The sequence below is a fragment of the Neofelis nebulosa genome, chromosome 10 (genome assembly GCF_028018385.1).
Source record: "Neofelis nebulosa isolate mNeoNeb1 chromosome 10, mNeoNeb1.pri, whole genome shotgun sequence".
Lineage (NCBI taxonomy): Eukaryota > Metazoa > Chordata > Mammalia > Carnivora > Felidae > Neofelis > Neofelis nebulosa.
Window position 1 is genome coordinate 113,682,180 of NC_080791.1, and position 21,322 is coordinate 113,703,501.

At 58.1% G+C, this 21,322-nt stretch overlaps 1 protein-coding gene and 1 long non-coding RNA gene across 11 annotated transcripts in view; one reads left to right on the top strand and one right to left on the bottom strand.

Annotated features, from left to right (window-relative positions):
* The window catches only part of KCNQ1 (potassium voltage-gated channel subfamily Q member 1), a 320,665-nt gene that overhangs the window by 242,669 nt on the left and 56,674 nt on the right, over positions 1-21,322 (bottom strand). The window lies entirely within an intron of this gene.
* LOC131488324 (uncharacterized) lies at positions 1,129-3,032 on the top strand. The gene is made up of 3 exons (XR_009250166.1): positions 1,129-1,447; positions 1,624-2,014; positions 2,474-3,032. It is a non-coding gene; the product is annotated as an uncharacterized LOC131488324 (long non-coding RNA).

Genomic DNA, 21,322 nt, shown 5'->3' on the forward strand with positions numbered 1-21,322 from the left:
CTGCCCCTGGAGTCCGGCCCTGGCAGGGGGCCTCACGGGGTGACAGGGCAGGTCCTAGTCCGTAGCGTGCCCCTGCCCTCCCCGCCACGAGGGGGTGGTTGGACACTGCCCCCAGTGTTGCGGGCAAGCTCAGTGGATACGGGGGGAAGCCTAGGAGAGTTTACCTCTTTCCTGTTGCAAACAAGTTGTGTTCATTACACTGAATCCTTCGGGGTGGGGGGGTCGTGTGTGCCCTGGAGGGGGCAGGGGGCGTGTGACCTCACGGGGGCAGTGGCCACGCGCACCGCCCATCCCCCGCTCCGCAGCCCCACAACCCAGGGCCTGCCCCGGCTGGCACTCAGTGTGGATCCACCGGGCGAACGAGAGAGCGGGGCCGACAGCCCCCCGCTCGCAAGGCTCCGTCCTGTTCACGTGTCCCCCAAGAACCCGGCCCTGCCGGATCCCGGCAGGCGGGAGGAGCCCGTGACGGGCGAGGTCTGAATGCACCACGGGCCTCCAGGGTTTGGCCGTCACCTCCGCGTTCCCCGAGTGGAGACACGGGCACCGGCACCTTTGTGGAGAAGGGGTCACCTGGCCACTAGGGGGTCCCCAAAAGAGCCGTCCTCGGGGCCTCCCTCCCCGCTCTGGCTGCACATCCACACACCATCTGGCTTATCAGTCATTCCATAGTTTTCGTTCTTGTTTTCGTGCATTTCTTATCGTTTAAATCCCTGCCTCAGCTGTGCCCCGAGTAGACTCAAAGCACAAGAAACGTCTTCTGAGAGACCTCAAGATAACTAACTATCAGGGATTGCTGATTGCTGAGACCCGAATCATCTTCGTCTCACTCGTGGGGAGAACCTGGTCCGGAGCAACCCCCACTCTCCCAGGGCTGGCTGCCTGAGAACACGGACTCCCCCCTGGAGGGGTGAGGTGTAGGAATAATTTAAAACAATGCTGATCCTCAAATCCTGTTTGAGTTTGGAATGCAGCGCGAGGCCCGGCGGGCCGCATGGGGCGCTCACCGCGTGTAAGCGAGGCCCCGGCCCCGGGCGGGGCTGAGCTCGAGGTGCCATGCTGCCCGCACACTGGGAGGGGATGGGGACGGGGCATGAGGCGGTGGGACGGATGTTTGCCTGGAGTGCTGGGTGGGGTGGCACTCAGGGTCAAGGCCACAGCCAGGCCCTCAGAGCTGGGTGCTGCGTGCTGGGGCTGCGGGGGGCTCGCCGTGGCTCAAGCATCCCACGGGCAGGCTTGCTGGCCAGCCCGGCCCGCTGCTCTCTCTTGAAGCCACCTGTCCACTGACCTGGGCTCCAGCGGGGGCTGTGGACCAGCAGGGGCCTTGGAATGTTTTCACAGGAGGGCTGGAGGCCGCGACTGGCCTTGACCGTCCACTTGCAGAGACCGGTGGCGGGGAGACTGCAGGAGGACTGACCTCTGTCATCCCGTGGTGTCACCCCTGATTCAGGTACGACGTCCCCCCGGACCACAGCAGGCTCATTAGTTCCGGGCTAAGGGAGGCCAGCTTCCAACCCCAGTGGCCCAGACCCGGGAAGGGTGACCCCCCCCACCCTGGCCACCCTCCTGAGTTTTCTCCACCCTGGCAGGAGCAGGCCCCTAGACTCTTCTGTCTTTGTTTTCCAGGCCCTAAGCAAGCCCCAAAGGTGAACTAAAGGGCGCCCAGAGCCTGCCAACAGCTGTCACCTCCCCCCAGGCTCACTGCTCAAGCCTCTGCTGTCGCTCCCCACTTTCCATGCCAGAGGGTCGGGGTCTGTGGCCCCCTTCCCAGGGCCCCACCCCCCTACCCTATCCTGAGAGCCTCCCATTGGCCCGCGGCAGGCCCACACCCCGGGTGCTCCCCTCCCCCCAGCTCCCCACTCTGGGTCCTTACCCTTCCTCGGTCCAGCTCAATACCCCCCACCCCCTGGGAGCCACACCCACCACCCCTGTGGAAGCCACGTGGCTCCCCCACCGATAGCACAGCCAGCCCAGGGGCCCTCTCGGCCAGCTCCACGTGGTGCCTGTGTGACCCCAGGTGTGCAGCAGGTCAAGGATGCAGGCCGGGAGGCCGGGACGCTGAGGGAGTGCGGCCCTGAGCTCTGCCCTGCAGATACAAGGACAGAGGCTGTCCTCCGAGAGGAGCTCTCGGAGACCACAGTCAAACCAGAGTGACGGGGGGGACCCCCCACCCCCACCCCGGCCGGTGTCAGCTTCATGGCCGAGGGGCCGGTGGGTCAGGGCGGGTGCTGAGACCAGAGGACAGACCCAAGCATTTGCCACCTGCCAAAAGCTGACACACGGACCTCACGGGTCCAAGCATCCTACTAGCCCCCCACCCTGACCCGCATCATTCCGCGAGTTTCGGGCCGGAGTTGGGCCCTTCCTGTGGGTCTCCCCGGTGCTGGGTGTTAGGGGTGGCTCTCAGCGGTGTTACTGGTGTGATCCAGCAGCATCCTACAAACAAGTTCTAACAAAGAACCCAATTGGAAAATAGGTGAGGAATTTGAGCAAACATTTCTCTAGAGAAGACGTGACGGCCAACAGACACCCAGAAGGGTGCTCGCCATCAGGGCGACGCGGATCGGAACCGCGGTGAGATAGCGCCGCACGCCTGTCACGAAGGCTCGAGTAAAAAAAGATAAGAAACCACAAGCGTTGGCGAGGACGTGGAGAAAGGGAGCCCTCGCGCGCCGCTGGAGGGAACGCAACCTGGTGTGGCCCCCAGGGACGGAGCCCAGGTGGAGGTGCCTCGGAAAGTGAAAGTTCCCGTAAGACCCAGGAACTCCACTCCTGGGGATTTATCCAGGGAAAATGAAGACACTAATTCAAAGAGATACCTGCACCCCCACGTTCACCGCAGCGTTACTGACGACAGCCAAGGCAGGGCGGCGGCCAGAGGCTGCCCACGGAAGAAGGAAACCCTGCCGTCCACAACGACAGCTGGATCTCAAGGGCACCACGGCAAATGGCAAATGCCCTGAGATTTCACTCGTGTGGAAACCGCACATACACGCGAAACCAAGCTTGTGGGTTCGGAGAACAGACTGATGGTCGAAGGGGGGGGGGTGCGCAGTGAGAAATGAGTGAACTGCTTTGCTGTTTCAAATAAATTGAAATAAAACAAATTTCTTTTAATGTCTATTTGTTTTTGAGGGAGAGAGAGAGAGAGAGAGAGAGAGAGACAGCGAGAGAGACAGCACGCGAGCAGGGGAGGGACAGAGAGGAAGAGGGAGACACAGAATCCCAAGCAGGCTCCGGGCTCCCAGCTGTCAGCACAGGGCCCGACGCGGGGCTGGAACTCAGGAACCGTGAGATCGTGACCTGAGCCGAAGTCGGACGCTCAACCGACAGAGCCACCTGGGCGCCCCTGGGTTTTTTCTTAAAAAAGAAAGTGGCACGGGGGGCGCCGGGGCTAGGGGTCTGTGCTTCATGGGGACGGAGTTTCTATTTGGGAAGACGGAAAGTTCTGGAGATGGAGGGTGGGGATGGCTGCCTAACAGCATGAACGTGCTCAGCGCCCAGAGCTCTGCGTGCACCTTGACACAGATACGATAAAGTGCATGGCACGCGTATTTCACCACGATTTTATGAAAAGAAAGATGAGTGGACGCCAGGGGCTGGAGGAGGGAGGAGTGGGGAGCGGCTGCCCCCGGTGAGGGGCTTTCCTTCCGGGGGGACGGGAGAGTTCTGGAACTACACGGGCGTGGTGGTTGCACAACTCCGTGAATGCACTGAATGCCACTGACTGCGCCCTTGGAAATGGCGAACGCGGTGCTCTGTGCGCTCGACCACAACAGACACACCACGGGCCCCGCAGCGGGCCTTCAGGGCGGCCCCACAGGGTGGAAAGACGGGCCCCGAATGTCACCCCACTTGGGGCTGGGAGAGTCACTGCGTGGTCGGCCTGGGGCACAAGCTCCCGTCTTCACGGACCCGCTGCTAGCCCGGTGTCAGGGGAGCTCACGGAACGATGCCAGGCACCCCGCCGGGTCCCCTTCTGCGGGGACAGCAGAGGAGGCAGCGTGCAAAGGGTCCACCTGGGGAGGGGGGGTGGCAGTGAGCGCGGGGTCTCTGAACGCTCCCTCGCCCCGTTTCATCGCGGTGTTGACAGGGGACGTGGGGCCCTGCACAAGCTCGGGGTCCCTCCCCGGGAGGCTCTGGGCCCTGCCTCGGACGCCCCACGCACGGCACGGGCTCGCCGCCCCCGGGACCTGGTCGTGAGGTCCTCGCCTGAAATCCTGCCATTTTGCTGACAGACACCCCGGCCCTCCCCTGCCCTTGCTGTTTTGGGGGAACTGTTGTGACAGCAGCTCTGCAAATCCCAAGAGTGGAGATAAAGGTTCAGAAAAGCAGGGGCTTCTCTGGTTTCTCCCGCTGCGAGCGCACACGGGGAAAAGGTTGGCGGTTACTCAAGCGTTTCGTAACCGTGTAGAACGACGAGAAGGATGAAGGTCGCTGTGGGCTTATCTGTCGTTCCTTCTTTATCACCTCATCAGCGGGAAGATCGTCTAAGGCCCCGCGTGTTTTGAGGCTCAGTGCTGCTGGCATCGCATGACTTAGGAGCGCTGGGAACGTCCCCGCCACGCACCACTCACATGTGACAGAGAGCAAGACGGCCTGAAGGTTAAACCCGCTTAGATTAGCCGGCCTCACATCCCGACTCTTGGGACGGGAAATATTTCTTCTTTTGCTAAACAGAAAGGCGGCCTCCCAGGTCCTTATCCTTGTGATTCCTGCGGTCTCTGATGTGACTGTTCCATTATCTCGATGATGAAAAATTTCGGAGAGAGATAGAGACTGAACCACAAAGGATTAAGCACCGGGGACTGTGGGGTGCAGGGGCCCGCGGGTTGTCAGGTGAGAAATGACAAAGAGCAGGAATTAGGGTCAAGGACGAATAGCACAGCTGCCTCCCCGGTGGCCCTGTGGGCGCTGGATGTGGCCCACTGGGGATACAGCCCCGGGGTGGGGGTGGGGGCCGCTCTGCAGGAGCTCCTGCCCCCCCCCCCCCCCGCCCCACACCGAGGGCCGCCACAGGGGGCAGGATGCCTGTGCTTCCCGGGGTCAACGGGATTTCGCCGGCGGAGAAGGGGTCCCGGAGACCTGGAACGGGGTGGGGGTGGGGGGACACGGGGACCCGACCAGGCCACCCATCAGGGCGGGGCCGTGGGCAACCAGCGTGAGGGTCTTCCTCTCCTCCCACGAGCCGGGAGGCGTCCCCACGGCGGGGGGGGGGGGGGGGGGGCTGTGGTCCCTACAGCACAGGGGCCAGCCCAGCTGTTCTGACTCCAAGCGGGACCCCATGAGCCGCAGGGGGAGCTGGCCTGCGCATTCCCGGGACAGTCAGCTGGCTGGAGAGTACAGAGCAGGCGTGCAGGCCGCTCAAAGCACCCTTTGTTCAGGAGCTGCCCGTGGCCAGCTGCTCCCAGCCGCGCGCCCGCGGTGAGGGCTCTGGGGCCTCCCGGTGACATGTGCTGGGCACAGCTGGGGCCCTCGGCACACACTTGCGCCCACCAGCCCCACCCGCACCCGCCAGTGCTGCCCCACCTCGGCCCGTGCTGGGGCGGGGGCCCGTGTGCCTGGACCCCTTTGCTCCCCGGTCCACACAGCCTGTGGGCCAGGTCCCGGGTCAGCCACTGGGGGTACAGGGAAGGGGCCCTGCTGCCCGAGGGGAGCCCTGCGCCGGGACAGAGGCCACTGAGGGCCCTTCTCCCCCACAGGACGGCAGGATACGGCATCCCCAACACGCAGGCGGTGACCCCGGTGGGCCCCACAACCGTGCCAACGTCCGAGTGTCCTCGTCTGTAAAGTGGGGGTCCTCGTCTGTAAAGTGGGGGTCCTGGGGTGCCTACTTCCCAGGGCTGTGGGGAGGGCTGACATTAGACAGACCGCTTGGGCCTGTGGAGATGCCATGGAAAGACCCAGAAGACAGGGTGGCACTGAAGGGCCTCAAGACAGAAGTGACCTCCCAGGGGCAGGCAAGCAGGTGGGAGGGGGGCTCGGCACAGAGGCGTGCAGAACCCTGACCCGGTCTGGGGCTCGCACGCCGCCCCTGGAGGCCCGAGTCCACCCCGGATCCGTGTCGGAACCCCCACTCTGCCCGCAGCACAGAGGGCCCCTCCTGATCTGACCCCTGACCCTGTGTGATGCACCCCAAGCCTTTGACGCCTCCACCTGGACCCCACCTGTGTCTCCCTGGCCCGACCTCCCTCCTGCCGAGGCAGTGGGACTCATCCCAGCCCAGGGGACCCCTCCCCACCTCCTCAGCTGTCTCCCGAGCTGGGGGTCTGTCTTCACATTGGAAGCACGGTCCACGCCGAGCCCCAGCAGGGCGCCCACCTGGTGCTCTAAGGGCCACACGGGAAACTCTAGTGGGGGACATTCCTGCTTCTTCCCCCACGCCCCGTCACCCGGGGTGGGTGCTGCATTCCGGGGGGGCTGGGGGACCCAGGAAGACCCAGTGTCCCCAGGCCAGACAATACTTCCCTGTTGTTGGGACATGGACTCCCACCTCCCCCCCAACATGGGTCTGGGACCCACCTGCCTGAAGTCACCGGTGGTTTGGGGCCCCACAGCCTCTCCCCAATAGGCTAGCCACCCTGAATTCCCAGGAGGGCCCCGCGAGCCATCAGACAGCAAGGAGACAGGAGCCCCCCGCATGGAGGCCGAAGGCCTGGATGGGCCTTGGGTGCTGCCCCACCCCTTAAACACAGTCACGGGTTTGGGGCGACTCAGGAGGCACCGGTCCGCGTTCTCCCGAGAAGCAGCCCTACCTGCCAGCTGTCTGGGGTGGCCATTTTGCAGGCCAAGCAGGCCAGGCCATGAGCCTCGATCCATCACCATGGGGACGGATATTCCCATCTACCCAGCAGCCGGGCCCTGCAAGTGGGCGACAGCTGCCGTCCGGTCCCCTGGCCTGGTGAGGGGCCGCGGTCGCTGCCCGAGCAGGCCGCTCGAGGGAGGCCCACCGTCCAGGCTGCTGGGGGGCTGGCTGCCTCCCTCACCCCTGTCCCACACCCCAGCAGGCTCCTGGGGGTGCGGCGAGGCTCCAGGGCTCCCCCCAACTCCTGACGCCCTGGCTGGGGTCAGTCCCCACCCCCACCCCGGCCTCACGGGAGCCACGATCAGACCTGCCAGTACAGCTTTGCAGGCTCAGTGGCCAATGGGGCGAGGCACAGATGTCCCGACTCTCCACGCGTGGGCTTCCCGGGAAACCCCTCTGCGGGGCCAGACGGGCTTTTAGGGAGCAAGGAAAGCGGAGGACAGCTTTTGAGCAATCGTCCCTGCGGCCAACAGCTCACTGCCCACCCAGAGGAGCCTCAGTGGCTCCAGTCAGGCGTCCAGCCCGGCCCCGTCCTCTGTAGCACCTGCAGACTCCAGGGCCCGGGCCCCACGGCTGTGTGTGTATCCAGGGGGGCGCAGAGGGTAAAAGCAAGACCAGAAACTCGACCACACCCACGGCCGTGGCGCATCCTCAGGCCCGTAATCCTCGGATCCCAGGCCACCTAGCTCAGCCTTGAGAGAACCCGCCCCCCCCCCACCCCCGCCGGAGGGGAAGAATGACTCTCTCTGCCACAGTCACTTTGCACGTGTTACCAGTGCCAGGACCCAGCTTCCTGCACCAGACAGCGTGCCCGCACCGCAGGGCACGTCAGCCCGGCCCGCCTCCTCCCCACCCGGGTGCTCCCGAGGTCGGGAGGTGGGCCAGGGCCCCACCGCTACAGACACCTGACTGGGGGTGGGGGGGGGGGGTGGGGAGGGAGGCAGACACAGCCAGGAAGTGGGCCCCGGGCAGCTGTCTTCTCCCTGTCCGGGACCGGGCTTATCACAGATTCTGGTGAAGTGGCTACACAGCCCGTGGCCGCCCCCCGGAGCACGCGGCGAAGGGCGCTCGGTAGTCACGTGGTACGTGCGACCATCTAATGTGTGTGTTTTACTCATTCGTTGCTTTCAATGAGTGAATTTCAACGCACATGGGGAGGCGACACTTACAGCACAAGGAAGCCACTACCAACCAACTGTGGATGATGAGATGAAAACTACATGTCCGTGGTCGGTGTCGGGGTGCGGTCCGGAAGGTGCCTCCCACGGCGCAGAGGGAGCCTTTCCGTGACCCTGCCTGGCAGGCGGGCCCGCCATTCACCTCTTCATCCTGGGGGCTATTCAGGAGAGCATTCGCTGCTTAATTCCCAAATCGCTGAGCCTTTTTGGTAACCTCATCATCCTGTATTTCTAACTGTATTGGGTTTCGATCACAGCCAACTTCATCCCAATTTTTCAAAGTGTCTTGGGTCCCCACCCCCTCCCCCCCACAGCCGGGTGTAATGACTGGTTTTACAAACGTTTGTGGGCCTGAGGAACTAGATCCCGGTCAGGAAGATGGTTCGTGGGTTGGGGGACGCGTGTCACACAGCTGTAAGCAGCAGGGACCACAGGTTACCGTTAGAAGCCATTGCAACATAAGCCGTCCACACCCTCACGTATCCTGCGTCTGCCAGAATCGTCCTATTCTGAGAGGTACGATTAAGCCCCCTGCAGTGATCACATCTAACCCCCTTTGCCCCGCATTTCCAATAGCTTTTGCTTTACGGAGCTCTGACGCCGTTTGACACGTCAGAGTTTACAACCCCATCTCCTCCAGAAGTGGTGCCTTGCCTGGGCCTGTCTGAGTGCCGACACCGTTTACCCTGCGCTCAGCATGGCTCGGCCGTTCCTTCGTTCTCCACCGTCCGTTATTAGTTTGCTTTACCGAGCTCCTCTGAACGACGTATTTGTTAAAAATGAAATTAAAAACCTTTCTGAGAGTCCCTGCTTTTTAACAGAGGTTCTCAGGCCATTCACATTTAGTGTAAAACTGGATACATCCGATTCAATTTACTTACTGTTTGCTGTCTGATGTTGTCTCCTTCATTTTCCTTCGAGTTGGAGAGGTGATCAGCATAGTATCCCCTCCCTTCTCATCCCTGAGCGGGGAAGTTTCACTGGACTATCCTCTTCCATCGCTGCGCCCTCACCCCTGAAGCTTGGAACAGCCCCTGCTCCCGTCGGAAGAGCTTATACTGTAGCCCCCCCAGTGGCTGCCTCCCCGGTGACTTCATCTCCCCCCGTCTCTTCTCCCCCGTCGATGGCACTGTGGGTAGACAAAGCAGTTTCCAACATCACTTCAGTGGACTCAATGACACCCCGCATCTTTTTCAAGAATTCCTGAGCACAGGGGCCTCTCCTGTCTCCCTCTGACCAAGTCCCTGGCTCCGAGCACAATGCCACCCCCAGGGTGCTGGCCAGGTGGCAATAGTCCCCAAGGGCCACCTGCCTCCCACACCAGAGCAGGACAGGTCCTGAGTGATCCCGAGTGTCTCCTGCTCCACAGACCCACTCCTCACCCCTCACCCAGGCACCATTTGGGGTTGAAGGGTCTCCCCCCAAACCTTGTATGCTAAAGTCCTGACTCATGGACGGCAAACGGGACCTTGTTTGGAAACAGCGTCTTTGCAGGGGTAATTAGTTAAGCCGGGTCACTAGGCTGGGCCCTGATCCCATATGACTGGTGTCCTGACAAAAGGGGGAGATACGGACACGAGCAGGGAGAATGCCGTGTGCAGAGAGAGCAGAGGTGGGGGGGACACATCTACCAGCCACGGAACCACCGGACGCTGGGACAGATCCCCCCTCCCCTCCCAGCCTCAGAGGAAATCCACATGGCGACCCCTTGATCACGGGCTTCTGGCCCGAAGGGAACAGCAGTCACATCCGGGGGCTCAGGGTCGTCGTCCAGGTCAGACCAAGAGCTGGACGGAGGTCCCTGTGGACATCCAGGTTACAGGCCCCAAAGCTTTCTCCTCCTGGGAAGGGGTCCTGTCCTGTAGGCCTTGGTGAGACAGCGCCATTCTGTGCGTGGGCAAACGCTGGCCTGTGTGCCTTCCCTGCTCCACGGGAAAATCTGGGCTCTGGAGACAGACCCCGAAATGCTGGAAGAGTTATCCCAGGCTTAAGGCCAGCAGAAACAAAGGCCCAGGGGCAGGAAAGGTTGGGTGTGTGTGTGTGTCGGGGTGGGGGGTGCCGTGTTCCAGGACACTAAACAGTCAGAGAGGCGGCGGGGGGCGGGGGGGCTTTCCACCTCGTGGCCTGGGGGCCAAGAGCCCCGTGAATCACGCTCGGGGCCTCGCGCACACGGAGTAGCCGGGCGGGCCGCCCTGTAATTTGCGGTGGGGGCGCGGGAGGCCCCGGGACCGCCTGTGCCCAGCTGCAGACACCATCAGGCGGCCCGGCAGCCAGCTTTACACGTATTTAAAGCAAATCCCTCGTCTTCCCCAGGCACGGCTATTTCCGTCTCCAGGCCGGCTAAATGGGGTTTATTTTCAGCCCCGGAACCTCGCTGCCGAGGGCCGTTAACCCCAAAGAAGTTCCACCCCTGCGACGGCCACCTTAGCCGGCAGGGCTGGGGGAGAGAGGGCGGCGGCCGAGTCTTTATTTGCCGAGGGCCCGAGCTGCTAAAAACGTCTTATTTAAGAATACACCCAGAACGAGAAGTTGACCAAACCGAGAGCGACTTGGGGACGAAAACCCTTTCTAATTATCTGGTTGAGGCGTTGAAAGGCCCTGCCTTGGTTTGAATGGTGTTTGCTTTAGCGGAGGCGGCGGGGGGCTGCCGGCCGGGGGAGGAAGGCCCGCGTGGGCTTCGGGTCCCCGCGGGGCGCGCGCGTGCGGAGGCCCCGCTCCTCGGTGTCCTGACGGCTGGGTGCCTCGCCCGGCTCGGCACATCCAGAGATTTTAATGACAGGCGGTGAATTTAAACAGTTTTTTCTTCTTCTTCTTCTTTCAGGAATGTTTTCAGGGATTGAGAGGAAATTGTGCACGGATTTTGCTGTTTTAAGAGCTAATATGTGAACAGCTTCAGAAGGATGTATGTTGTTTTAGGGCTGGAGTTTACAGAGTAAAAGTGTAAGAGAAAAGCAGACTGGCCGTGGTCTCCGAGGGCCGTCTACTTGAATTTCATTCCTCCGAGAAGGGGTGGCCTTCCAGGGAGCGGGGCTGGGAGGCAACAGAGAAGGTCTGACCTTCAGTCCCCGCTCAACCCCCACCACCGACTGCGTCCCTGTCACCAGAGTAGGGGGCGCCCGGCCAGGCGGCCAGCTTGGGCGGGGGCCTGGAGCGGCTCTGAGATACAAGCCTCCAGCCCGTGCCCCCCCGCCAGGGCACCGAGGAGGGTCCTCCGTGTCTGGACAGCCCTGGGTCCCCCCGTTCCCACAGAGGGGATCTGACCCTGGTCCTAAGATGGGGAGGGGGGCTGGCTCCTTGGGGACAAACGTCAAAGATACAAACTACCAAAAGTTACTCGGGAAGAAATCGATAAACTGAACGGCCCTAAGCCTGTGAAAAGAATTGAATTTCTAACCAAAAACCTTCCCACGAAGAAAACCCCAGGCCCGATGGCTTTGCATGTCCTATCAAACACTGACGAAAACAGCATTTCTGCCCTAAATCTTCCGGAACCAAAAAGCAGGAACGGTTCCCAACTGATTACCTAATGCCAAAAGCAAAGATGCTGAGAGCAAAGAAACCTCGGACGCGATCCCTCGTGAGCACAGATGTGAAAACTCTCTGTTACGTTGGCCAAATGAAAGCCAACAATGTACTTTTTAAAAAACGCACCATGGCCAAGTAGGCTTTATACTAAGAATTCAGGGTCGGTTCACGATTTGAAAATCACTCGGTGTAGTTCACCGTATTAATAAAGTAGGGAGAAAAACACACATATATAATCAATAGATACAGGAAAAGCGTCTGACGAAATCCAGCAGCCACACTCGATAGCCACTCTTGCCAGAAAAGTGGAAAGAGGGGGGCTTCTCAGCTGGTAAGGGGCATGTCCAGAAGCCACAGCTAGCATCGCGCTTCACGGCGAGAGACCAAGCGTCCCCCCAGGGTCAGGAAGCAGAAGCGGGGGGTCTGGTCTCTCCTCACTATTTACTGAACGTCACCGTGGAGGCCCAGCCAGCGATCAGGCGAGAACAAGGGACAAAAAGCAACAGAGGTTGAAATGGAAAAAAAATAAATAAATAAAACTGACTCTGTTTGGGACAACACTATCATCTCCGTAGAAAATCCTAAAAAATCTACCAAAAAAAAAAAAAAAGAAGGTTCCAGAACGAATAAGGTTAGCAAAGCCACAGGACTCCAGGTCAACATGCTAGGAACAAGCCATCCAAAAGCGAAATTAAGAAAAGTGCACCGTTTGGGTGATGTCAGAAACACGACATAGCAAATCGCACAAATCACGTAGGAGATCTGAGCAGTCAAAAGCAGAAAACACGGATGAGCGATACGGAAAAATATCTAAAAAAGCAGAGACACAGCCCGGCCGTGAAGCAGAAAACACAATGTTACTGGGATCTGCAGGGACACTCAGATTCACTGACCCACCACCGGCTCACCACGGCGCGAATCAACACTCTGACGGGTTTTTTTTTGTTTTTTTTGTTTTTTTTTGGTAGAAATTAACAAGCTGATCCCAAGATTTACATGGAAATGCAAAGGTTAGAATTGCCAACATACTTTTGAAAACGAACAGAATTGAGGGATTAACACAGCCTGATTTCAAGGCTTACGACAAAAGTCACATTAATCAAGACAGTGTGGTAATGGCAAAACAGATTAGAAAGTCCAGAAGCAGAGCCACGCACACGGTCAACTGATTTTCATCAAAGGTGTCAAACTAATTCGATGGAAAAACGGTGCTGGATAACCACATGCAGGAAAGATTTAATACCTGTCACTGCGTATAAAATTACACTTGAAATGGATCGCAGATATAAACACAGAATGTAAAACTATAAAATTTCTACAGAAATACAGGAGAGAAGTCTCCGTAACCCTGGATTAGGCAAATATTTCTTAGACAGGACACAAAAAACATGAGCCTTTAAAGAAGAAAACAACCTGAAAAATTGGACTTGGTCAAAATTGAAAACTTGTGCTCTCCCATAAGACGGTGTTAAGAGGAAAGAGAAACCACGGATCGGGGGGCGGTGGGGGGGGGGGGGTGGGGAATGCTGGCCAAACACTTGATCGTCCCAATGTAATGTCTCGACTCGGATCTAGAACGTGCCAGCTGTGACAACCCACTGGCTGTCCCACCGGTAGGACAGAGGCCCCGATCGCGAAGGCAGGCGAAGAACGGAGCCCTCTGTCAGAGAAGGAACAGCGCGGGGAGAGATGCGCGGGGCCGCGGGGCACCGGGAGACACAATTAGAACCGTGAGCGGTGGCCGCGCGGACGGGGACCCAGAGCAGTCGTGCGTGGACGACGGAAAGAACGGCACGCGGAGCAAACGTGGGAACCGGCGTGGGGTTTCTCAGCAAGGTCAGCGTGCTGGCCCGGCCGTCCGCTCCGAGGGCTTTCCCCAGGAGGAATGAGGACACAGGGCCTACTCGAAACCTGTGCGCAATAATGAGGGCGGCTTTAATCATAACAGCAGAAAACTGGAAACGGCTCAAATGTCCATCAGCCTGTGAACGGATAAACAAACTGTGGTACATTTTATCCTTTCCAATTAAGAGGAAACAAAGTCGTGAACGCCGCAACGGGGATGAAGCTCACGTGTACTCTGGTCCGTGAAAGAAGCCAGACGCCGTGGCTCCGTGGTGCAGGATGCCGTTCATATGACGTTCTGGAAAAGGCACGACCGCGGGGACAGGAAACATCCGTGATTACCAGGTGCTGGGGGCGCGGGGGCACGGGGGCGGGGTGAGCTGCCAAGGGGCACCAGGGACTTTTGGGGGTGATGGGAATGTTCCAGATCGTGATTTCACGACGGCAGACATTTGCCAGGACTCGCTGGCCTGCGCACCTAGAAGGCGTGGTTTCGCTGCTGGGGAGTGAGCGCCCCACGGGCCTGAGGAGAAAAGGGGAAGAAGAAATCAGACGAGTAATGCCACCAGCCGGAGAGACGTACGAGTAAACGGACCCTTCTGCAAGAAACAAGTTACTTCAGTAAAAACAGAGATGCGGGGGCGCCTGGGTGGCGCAGTCGGTTAAGCGTCCGACTTCAGCCAGGTCACGATCTCGCGGTCCGTGAGTTCGAGCCCCGCGTCAGGCTCCGGGCTGATGGCTCGGAGCCTGGAGCCTGTTTCCGATTCTGTGTCTCCCTCTCTCTCTGCCCCTCCCCCGTTCATGCTCTGTCTCTCTCTGTCCCAAAAATAAATAAAAAACGTTGAAAAAAAAAAAAAAAAAAAAACAGAGATGCGCCGAATCAAAGACCTGGTTTTTGGACATTAAAAAAAACCAACACAAAAACACCCTGAGTCAGAAATCGCCCCCCTCCGAGTGCCCAGAGTGGACGACTGGCCCTCACCAGGCCCACCGAGCTCCTGTCACCGGGGACTTGGGCTGCGGTCCCCAATCGCCCCCCAGGAGGTCTCCCCCCAACCCCTGTCCTCCTCAGTGACTTCCCTGGGCACCTAGCACAGCAAGCCATCACCTCGCGTCTTGGTGACCGCCTGGGGCCGCCGGTCTCCCTCTCCGTCAAGAGCTCCCGAGGGTGCCTCACACCCCCTCTGGCTCACGTCCTCGTGCGGGGCAGAGGGTACAAGAAATACCCAGGAAACAGGTGCCGAGATGCCCCAGCACCAGCCTGTGTCCACACCTCGCACCTGGGACCCCAACCCTATCCGCAGCCGGGTCCTGGGTTGAGTCCAGGGGACCCGAAGCACACCCTGCGGCCACCGGGGTCATCCAGGCTCCTCCCAGAAGCCCCTGAGCCGTGCCCCACCCAGAAAGCCACGTCCACCAGCCCCAGACTCACTGCCCACGTCCCATCTGCCTTCGGGGGACCCGGGCTCAGGCGCTAACTTGGGGCCCCACCCCCGCACTCCGGCCTTAGGAGGTGTGTCCCCGGCCCCTCGCTCGCGGGCGCCCAGCTCACTTCAGGCGGCTTTCCTGCCCCCCGCCCCGCCCCCCGCGTGCACTCGGAGCTGCTCAGTAGGGAATGTGCAGAGTTCTGAGCTTTCTGTGACCTTCGAAGTATGTTGGCTTCTTCCGCCTGCCACCCACACCATTGCGCCGCATCCCCAGAGCGACCTGACGCGGGGGCGGTGGGGTGACAGTGAGGGTCCCCCACACGGAAGAAAGCCAACCGCCGGTCACGGGGCTCCTCCCCTGCAGAGACCCCCGGCACCGTGACCGAAAAGGCTCATTCTCGGGGGGACCCAACTGCGGGCGAGGAGCGAGGGCAGAGGGATGGGGACGGGGGAGGGGGAAGGCAGGCCTCCCGGGGGAGTGACCACCCAGCCGCAGCCCGCAGGACAGGAGGGTCACGCGTGGCGAAGGCCAGACGTCGGGGAGGTCGAGTCCAGGAGGCGGGGCCCCGAGGGGCTTTGTGGGTCACAGGGAGGGGTGTGGCTGTCCCTTCACAGCCGTGGGAAGCTTCCGGAGAGTTCTAAACAAGGCAGTGACTCGATCTGATTCCCTTTGTGAGGAGGTCTGTCCTGACCGCCATGTTGTGGGTGCCGGTGAGGCCTGGCCGAGGGAGGGAGCCGGGCGGGCGGCCAGCACGCTCCGGACAAGGGACAGCAGATTTCGGGCCAGGGGCAAAGGGAGGCCTGTGCCCAGGTGCGACAGGGTACACGTGGGCCGGGGGCCTCCCACACAGCTGCCTGGGACCACGTCCGAGCCCTGTGGCCCCGGATCAGAGAGCGACCTCTAGCCTCAACACGGCCAAGCCTAGACCTGCCCCCGAGGGCACGGGGTCGCCCTCACCCTGTGGATGCTCAGAGCACGGCCCAGTTCGGAGCCAAGGAGCGTGGACGCTTATGGAAGAGAAAACGAGCAAGAGAGGCGCTAGCTGTAGGCCACAGTGGTCAGGGCTCACCCCGCCTCCGAGGCCGACGCGGGGCCAGGACCCCACTTTGGGACACGCCCGCCGAGGAGTCAGCACAGTTCCACACAGCGGAAGACCGGCGGCTGCAGGGGAGCAGGGGAGGGAGGATGCACACAGGTGGCACAGAGGACCGTTGGGCGGGGACGCTCCTCTGCACGACACAGGACGCCCTCACACATCGGTTGACACCCACAGAAAAGACACCAAGGGTGACCCCCCATGGAAAGGGTGGACTCGGGCGAACGGTAACAGATCCGTGTCGGCCCATCGATTGTGACGAACGGCCCAGCTGAGGAGAGAAGGGCACGGTCAGGGTGCTGGCAGGGGGCACACGGGGACTTTCTGCACTTTCTGCGCAGTTTCTCGTAAGCTTAAAAATGCTGTGAAAAATAGTCTGTCCGTTTTATAAAAGAAATCTTAAAGAAGTGTTTTTGGTACACACCCCACCCGTGTGCGCCCACGCTGTCCGGCCCCTCGCGCTGTCCCTGGGGGGGCTGCGTGTGCCCCCCGCCCCGCCACGGGAAATGCTGGCACCTTCGTGCTGCTGGTTTGCTCCGTCTTTCCCCAGGCCTAACCGCCTTCCTGTCCTGAGGCCAGCGAGCCCCCTGCGTCCGACCCACGAGCCCTGGGGTCCCTGACACCCCACAGCCAGAGACAGAGGCTCTCCCGCGGGGGGGGGGGGGGGGGATGGTCACAGGCAGGTGGCCGAGGCCCCATCCAGCTCCAGCACAGAAGGGCCAGCCAGGCCGGGGCTGGTGCAGGGCAGGGGACAGGACCACATGCCGTCCCCTCTGCTGGGAGCACTCGTGACCAAAATATTTGTGCGACTCTGTCCTTCCCCTGCTCGCACAGCCACACTGCCCAGCGAGGCCACTGGGGACCCCTCGACTGAGAACCACAACCGCATGTGTCACTGTCTCTCCCTTGGGCACCCGGTTGCCCACCGGGTTCCGGAGCCTGAAACCCAGGAGGCCGGAGGGTCACGTGTGGTGCGTGAGGGCGGCGGGCGGGCGTGAGGGGTTGTGGACGAGTGTCAGCGTGCCAGGTGGTGACGGGACGGTGACGGTCTTCGTAAGGACTGGGGAGACGTCACAGCATGAGTGCACAGGCAGCTGTCGAGACAGAAGGGAGCCTTCCGGAACATCAGGGTGTTTCTACGGAGCAGAGAACACGCATCCTGCAGACAGCACCACCGCGGCGGCTACGACAAAATATACACGATTATGGAAACACTGACAGCTGACACCAGGCATCTCAGTCACGCTAATAGGTGCACACGAGCTTAAGCGATGCATTAAGAGGAAAACCTTTTGATTCAGGTAAGACTCAGCATGAACTTCACACGAGAAGCCCACTTTAAGTATAAAGACGCACATAGGTTAAAGGCCAGAGACGTGGAAAACATACACTATGGGCACACGGAGGAAAAGAAATCCGGAGTTAGTAGCGGACAAGGTAGAATTCAGAGCAAAGCACGTGACTCGGGATAAAGAAGGGAGCTTCGTGGTGATAAGGGGGCCCATTCGTCAGAGGACACACGGCCCCAAATACTGACACACCAGTAACAAAGCCTCACAACACACTCTGAGAGTGACCAGCTCTGGAAGAACCAGCCCACAGCCCCTTCCTTAGAGCTGGAGGTCTCAGTGCCCTGCGGTCACCACAACAGCAGACCCCGCCGCCGGCCGCGGCCACCTGGTCGACATCCACGCGACGGTCCTCCCGGCAGCAGGACACGTGCCGTTTTCCCACGCCCGGTGCGATATTTACCAACACAAACCGTATGCTGGGGCCATAAAACAAGTCTTAATACATTTAAAAAGAATCCAATCATATTAAGTATTTTCTCTGACCACAAATGAACTACAGCAGAAATCAATATCAGAAAGGTATCTCGAAAATCCTCACATGTTTGGGCAGTAAGTCCTATGCTCCTAAATAATCCAGGCATCAAAGAAGAAAACAAAAAGGAAATTAGGAAAGTATTTTGAATGCAAGGAAAATAACATAATGCGTCAAGATCTGTGGGATGCAAGTGAAGTCGCCAGGGGGAATGCATACCGCCAAACTGTATCAGAGGGACTCTAACGACGTCTTCAGCTTCCACCTTAACAAACTAGAAGGGGCACCTGGGTGGCTCGGTCGGCTGAGCGTCCGACTTCGGCTCAGGTCATGAGCTCATGTTTCTTGAGTTTGAGTCCTGCGTTGGGCTCTGTGCTGACAGCTCAGAGCCCGGAGCCTGCTTCGGATTCTGTGTCTCCCTCTCTCTCTCTGACCCTCCCCTGCTTTGTGCTCTCTCTCTCTCTCTCTCAAAAATAAACAAGCGTTACATTTTTTTCTGAAATCTTAGAAAAAGGACAGCCAAGTGACACCAAGTAAGCACTTTTAAGAATAAAAATCAGTGGGGCGCCTGGGTGGCGCAGTCGGTTAGGCGGCCGACTTCGGCTCAGGTCATGATCTCGCGGTCCGTGAGTTCGAGCCCCGCGTCGGGCTCTGTGCTGACAGCTCGGAGCCTGGAGCCTGTTTCCGATTCTGTGTCTCCCTCTCTCTCTGACCCTCCCCTGCTTTGTGCTCTCTCTCTCTCTCTCAAAAATAAACAAACGTTACATTTTTTTCTGAAATCTTAGAAAAAGGACAGCCAAGTGACACCAAGTAAGCACTTTTAAGAATAAAAATCAGTGCAGAAACTAATGAAATCACAAAACAGAAACACTGAAACCCCAAATCAAAAGTGGGTTCTTTGAGGTCAATAAAATCAAGGAAACTCTAGCCAGACCCATCGCACACAAAAAAGACACATTACCAATATCAAGAGCGAGAGAAGAGACATCACTACACGTCCCACGGCTGTTAAAAGGAAAACGTAACATCATGAACTTGCCACTGAGCTTAACACCTTGGGTGAAACGTACAAATTCCTTCAAACACACAGAATACCAAAGCTTACTCGAGAAGAAATAAGTCGCCTGGATATTTTATTAAATATGTTCAGAATCTAGCTAACAAACTTCCTAGAAAGAGAAGTCCAGGCCCAGACAGCTTGACCAATGAATTCCACCATGCGTGTAGGGAAGAAATAAAACCAATTCTGCACAAAGTTCTTCTCCTGTATGAAGAGAACACAGCCCAGCTCACTCAACCGCGACAGCATCACTCTGGTACCAAATCCAAAATGTTATAAGGAAACTATAGAAAATATTCCTCGTGAACTAAGATGCAAAAAAGTTCCTAGCAGGATTAGAGCAAATGAAGTCCAAAAGTCTATATAAAGGGTAATAAATACAACACAAACAAGTAGGGTTTATCCAGGAACGCAGGCTTAGTTTAACATTCGAAAATCAATCAACGCGATTCGCCATGAGTAGCTCAAGAGATGTAGAAAAAACATTCGACAAAATTCAACACCCACCTGTGTTAACAAACCTCTCAAGCATCTGTATTAGAAAGGATATTCTTTGATCTGGCAAAGGAGGTCTACAGACACCTGCTGTAGACGTCACACTCGGCGGCGAGAGGCTCAGCGCGCGTCTCCTACCACGAGTGGGAAGGTGAGGGCGCCCGCTCTGCCTGACTCTGTGAGGCGGCGTGCCGTTGGGCAAGAAAGGCGGGCGTCCAGACTGCAAAGCAAGAGCTAAGACAGCCTTTACTTGAAGACGTGATTATCAGTGTAAGAAATCCACAGAACCCCCTAAAAGAGCCACTAGAAGAAAGAATCTAATTAGGAAAGATTCAAGACATAAGATACCGAAATTACAGTTTGGAATACCAGCAGTGAATAATCAGAAACCAAACGTAACAAAGAAATATTATAGGCGACAGCATAAAAAATAGGAAGTACTTCGGTGTCTGAGAAAAGATGCATAGCACCTTTCCTCTGGAAAGTACAACACAGCCGGGCAGACATTAAAAATCTAAATAAATGGGGGATGTACAACGTCCAAGGGCCAGAAGATTTGATCTCCGTAGACCCAGCCTCCCCCTGCTGATCTCTGGGTTCAGTACCATCCCCAACAAAATCCCACCAGGCTGCCTTGGAAAAGCTTCTAAAATTTATGTAGAAATGCAAAGGACCGTGGGGCGCCTGGGTGGCTCAGTCGGTCGAGCGTCCGACTTCGGCTCAGGTCACGATCTCGCGGTCTGTGAGTTCGAGCCCCGCGTCGGGCTCTGTGCTGACGGCTCGGAGCCTGGAGCCCGCTTCCGATTCTGTGTCTCCCTCTTTCTGCCCCTCCCCCACTCATGCTCTGTCTCTCTCTCTCTCTCTCTCTCTCTCTCTGTCAAAAATAAATAGACATTAAAAAAAATTAAAAAAAAAGAAATGCAAAGGACCTGGGGAAATCAGAGAAACTTGCAAGAGAGGAACAAGGTTGGGTGGTTGTCTTAATTTATTTCAAGCCTTCTTGTAAAGCTACAGTAATGAAGGCACAGACACAGATTTGCTGACCAATGCATTGGAATAAAGAGTCCAAAAGTAAGCCCACGTTCTCCTAAGTTGACTTTTTAAAAGGTGTCAGTGGGGTTCGATGGTCAAGGATAACCTTTTCAACAATCAGCACGGTAACAACTAGGCACTCACATAACAGATTGTGAATCTCAACCTACAATTTACACGGCACGTAAAAATTAACTCACGGACCTAAAGACGAGCACTGAAACTACCAGAAGAAAGTAGAGAAGAAAATCTCAGTAATCGTGTGTTTGGGACAGAGTAAGAGTCCTTAAATACAGAAAGCGTAAAACAGGAAGAAGCAATAAGCCTGACTTCGTTAAAATTGAGAACTTTTAGTCTTTAAGAAACACCGTTCCGTAAATGAGAAGGGCGGCCGTAGACGGGGGAGAAATGCTTGTGAGCACAGAGCCTCATATCCACGATCTACAAAGAGCTTTTACAACTGAGCAACGAGACAAACCCCTGAATCTTAAAATGGAAGATCTGAAAAGATACTTCACCAAAAAGGTCATACGAACGGGAATGGAGATGAGGTGGGCATCCGTAGTCACCAGGGAATAAAGATTAAAACCTGAGCTACCACCGCCCACGCGTGCTGGGTGAAGGAAAAGATGGACCACGCCAGGTGGCAGCAAGTCCGTGGCGCAGCCAGATGTCCCCACGTGGCTGTGGGGCCACGAGCAGAAACCCGCTTGCCAGTGTCTTCGGTACTTCAACAAACGCCTCCCGTACGATGTGGCCGCTCTATTCCTAGGTGCTTACCCAAGAAAACAGGAGATACAAGTCCGTACCACAACCTGGACATGTGTCCCCACCACGGCTCGTGACCGGAAACCGCCTAGATGCTCATCAACGTGCGATCCATCAACAGACGGCGGGACACCCACGGGGCGGAACGCGACGCGGCATCAAGAAGAAAGGGCTCCTGACACACGCGGCCACTGGGATGAGCCTCAGGACCACGGTGCCAAGTAAAAGGAGCCAGGCAGGAGGGCACGGGCGTAGGCGCCCATTTGAAG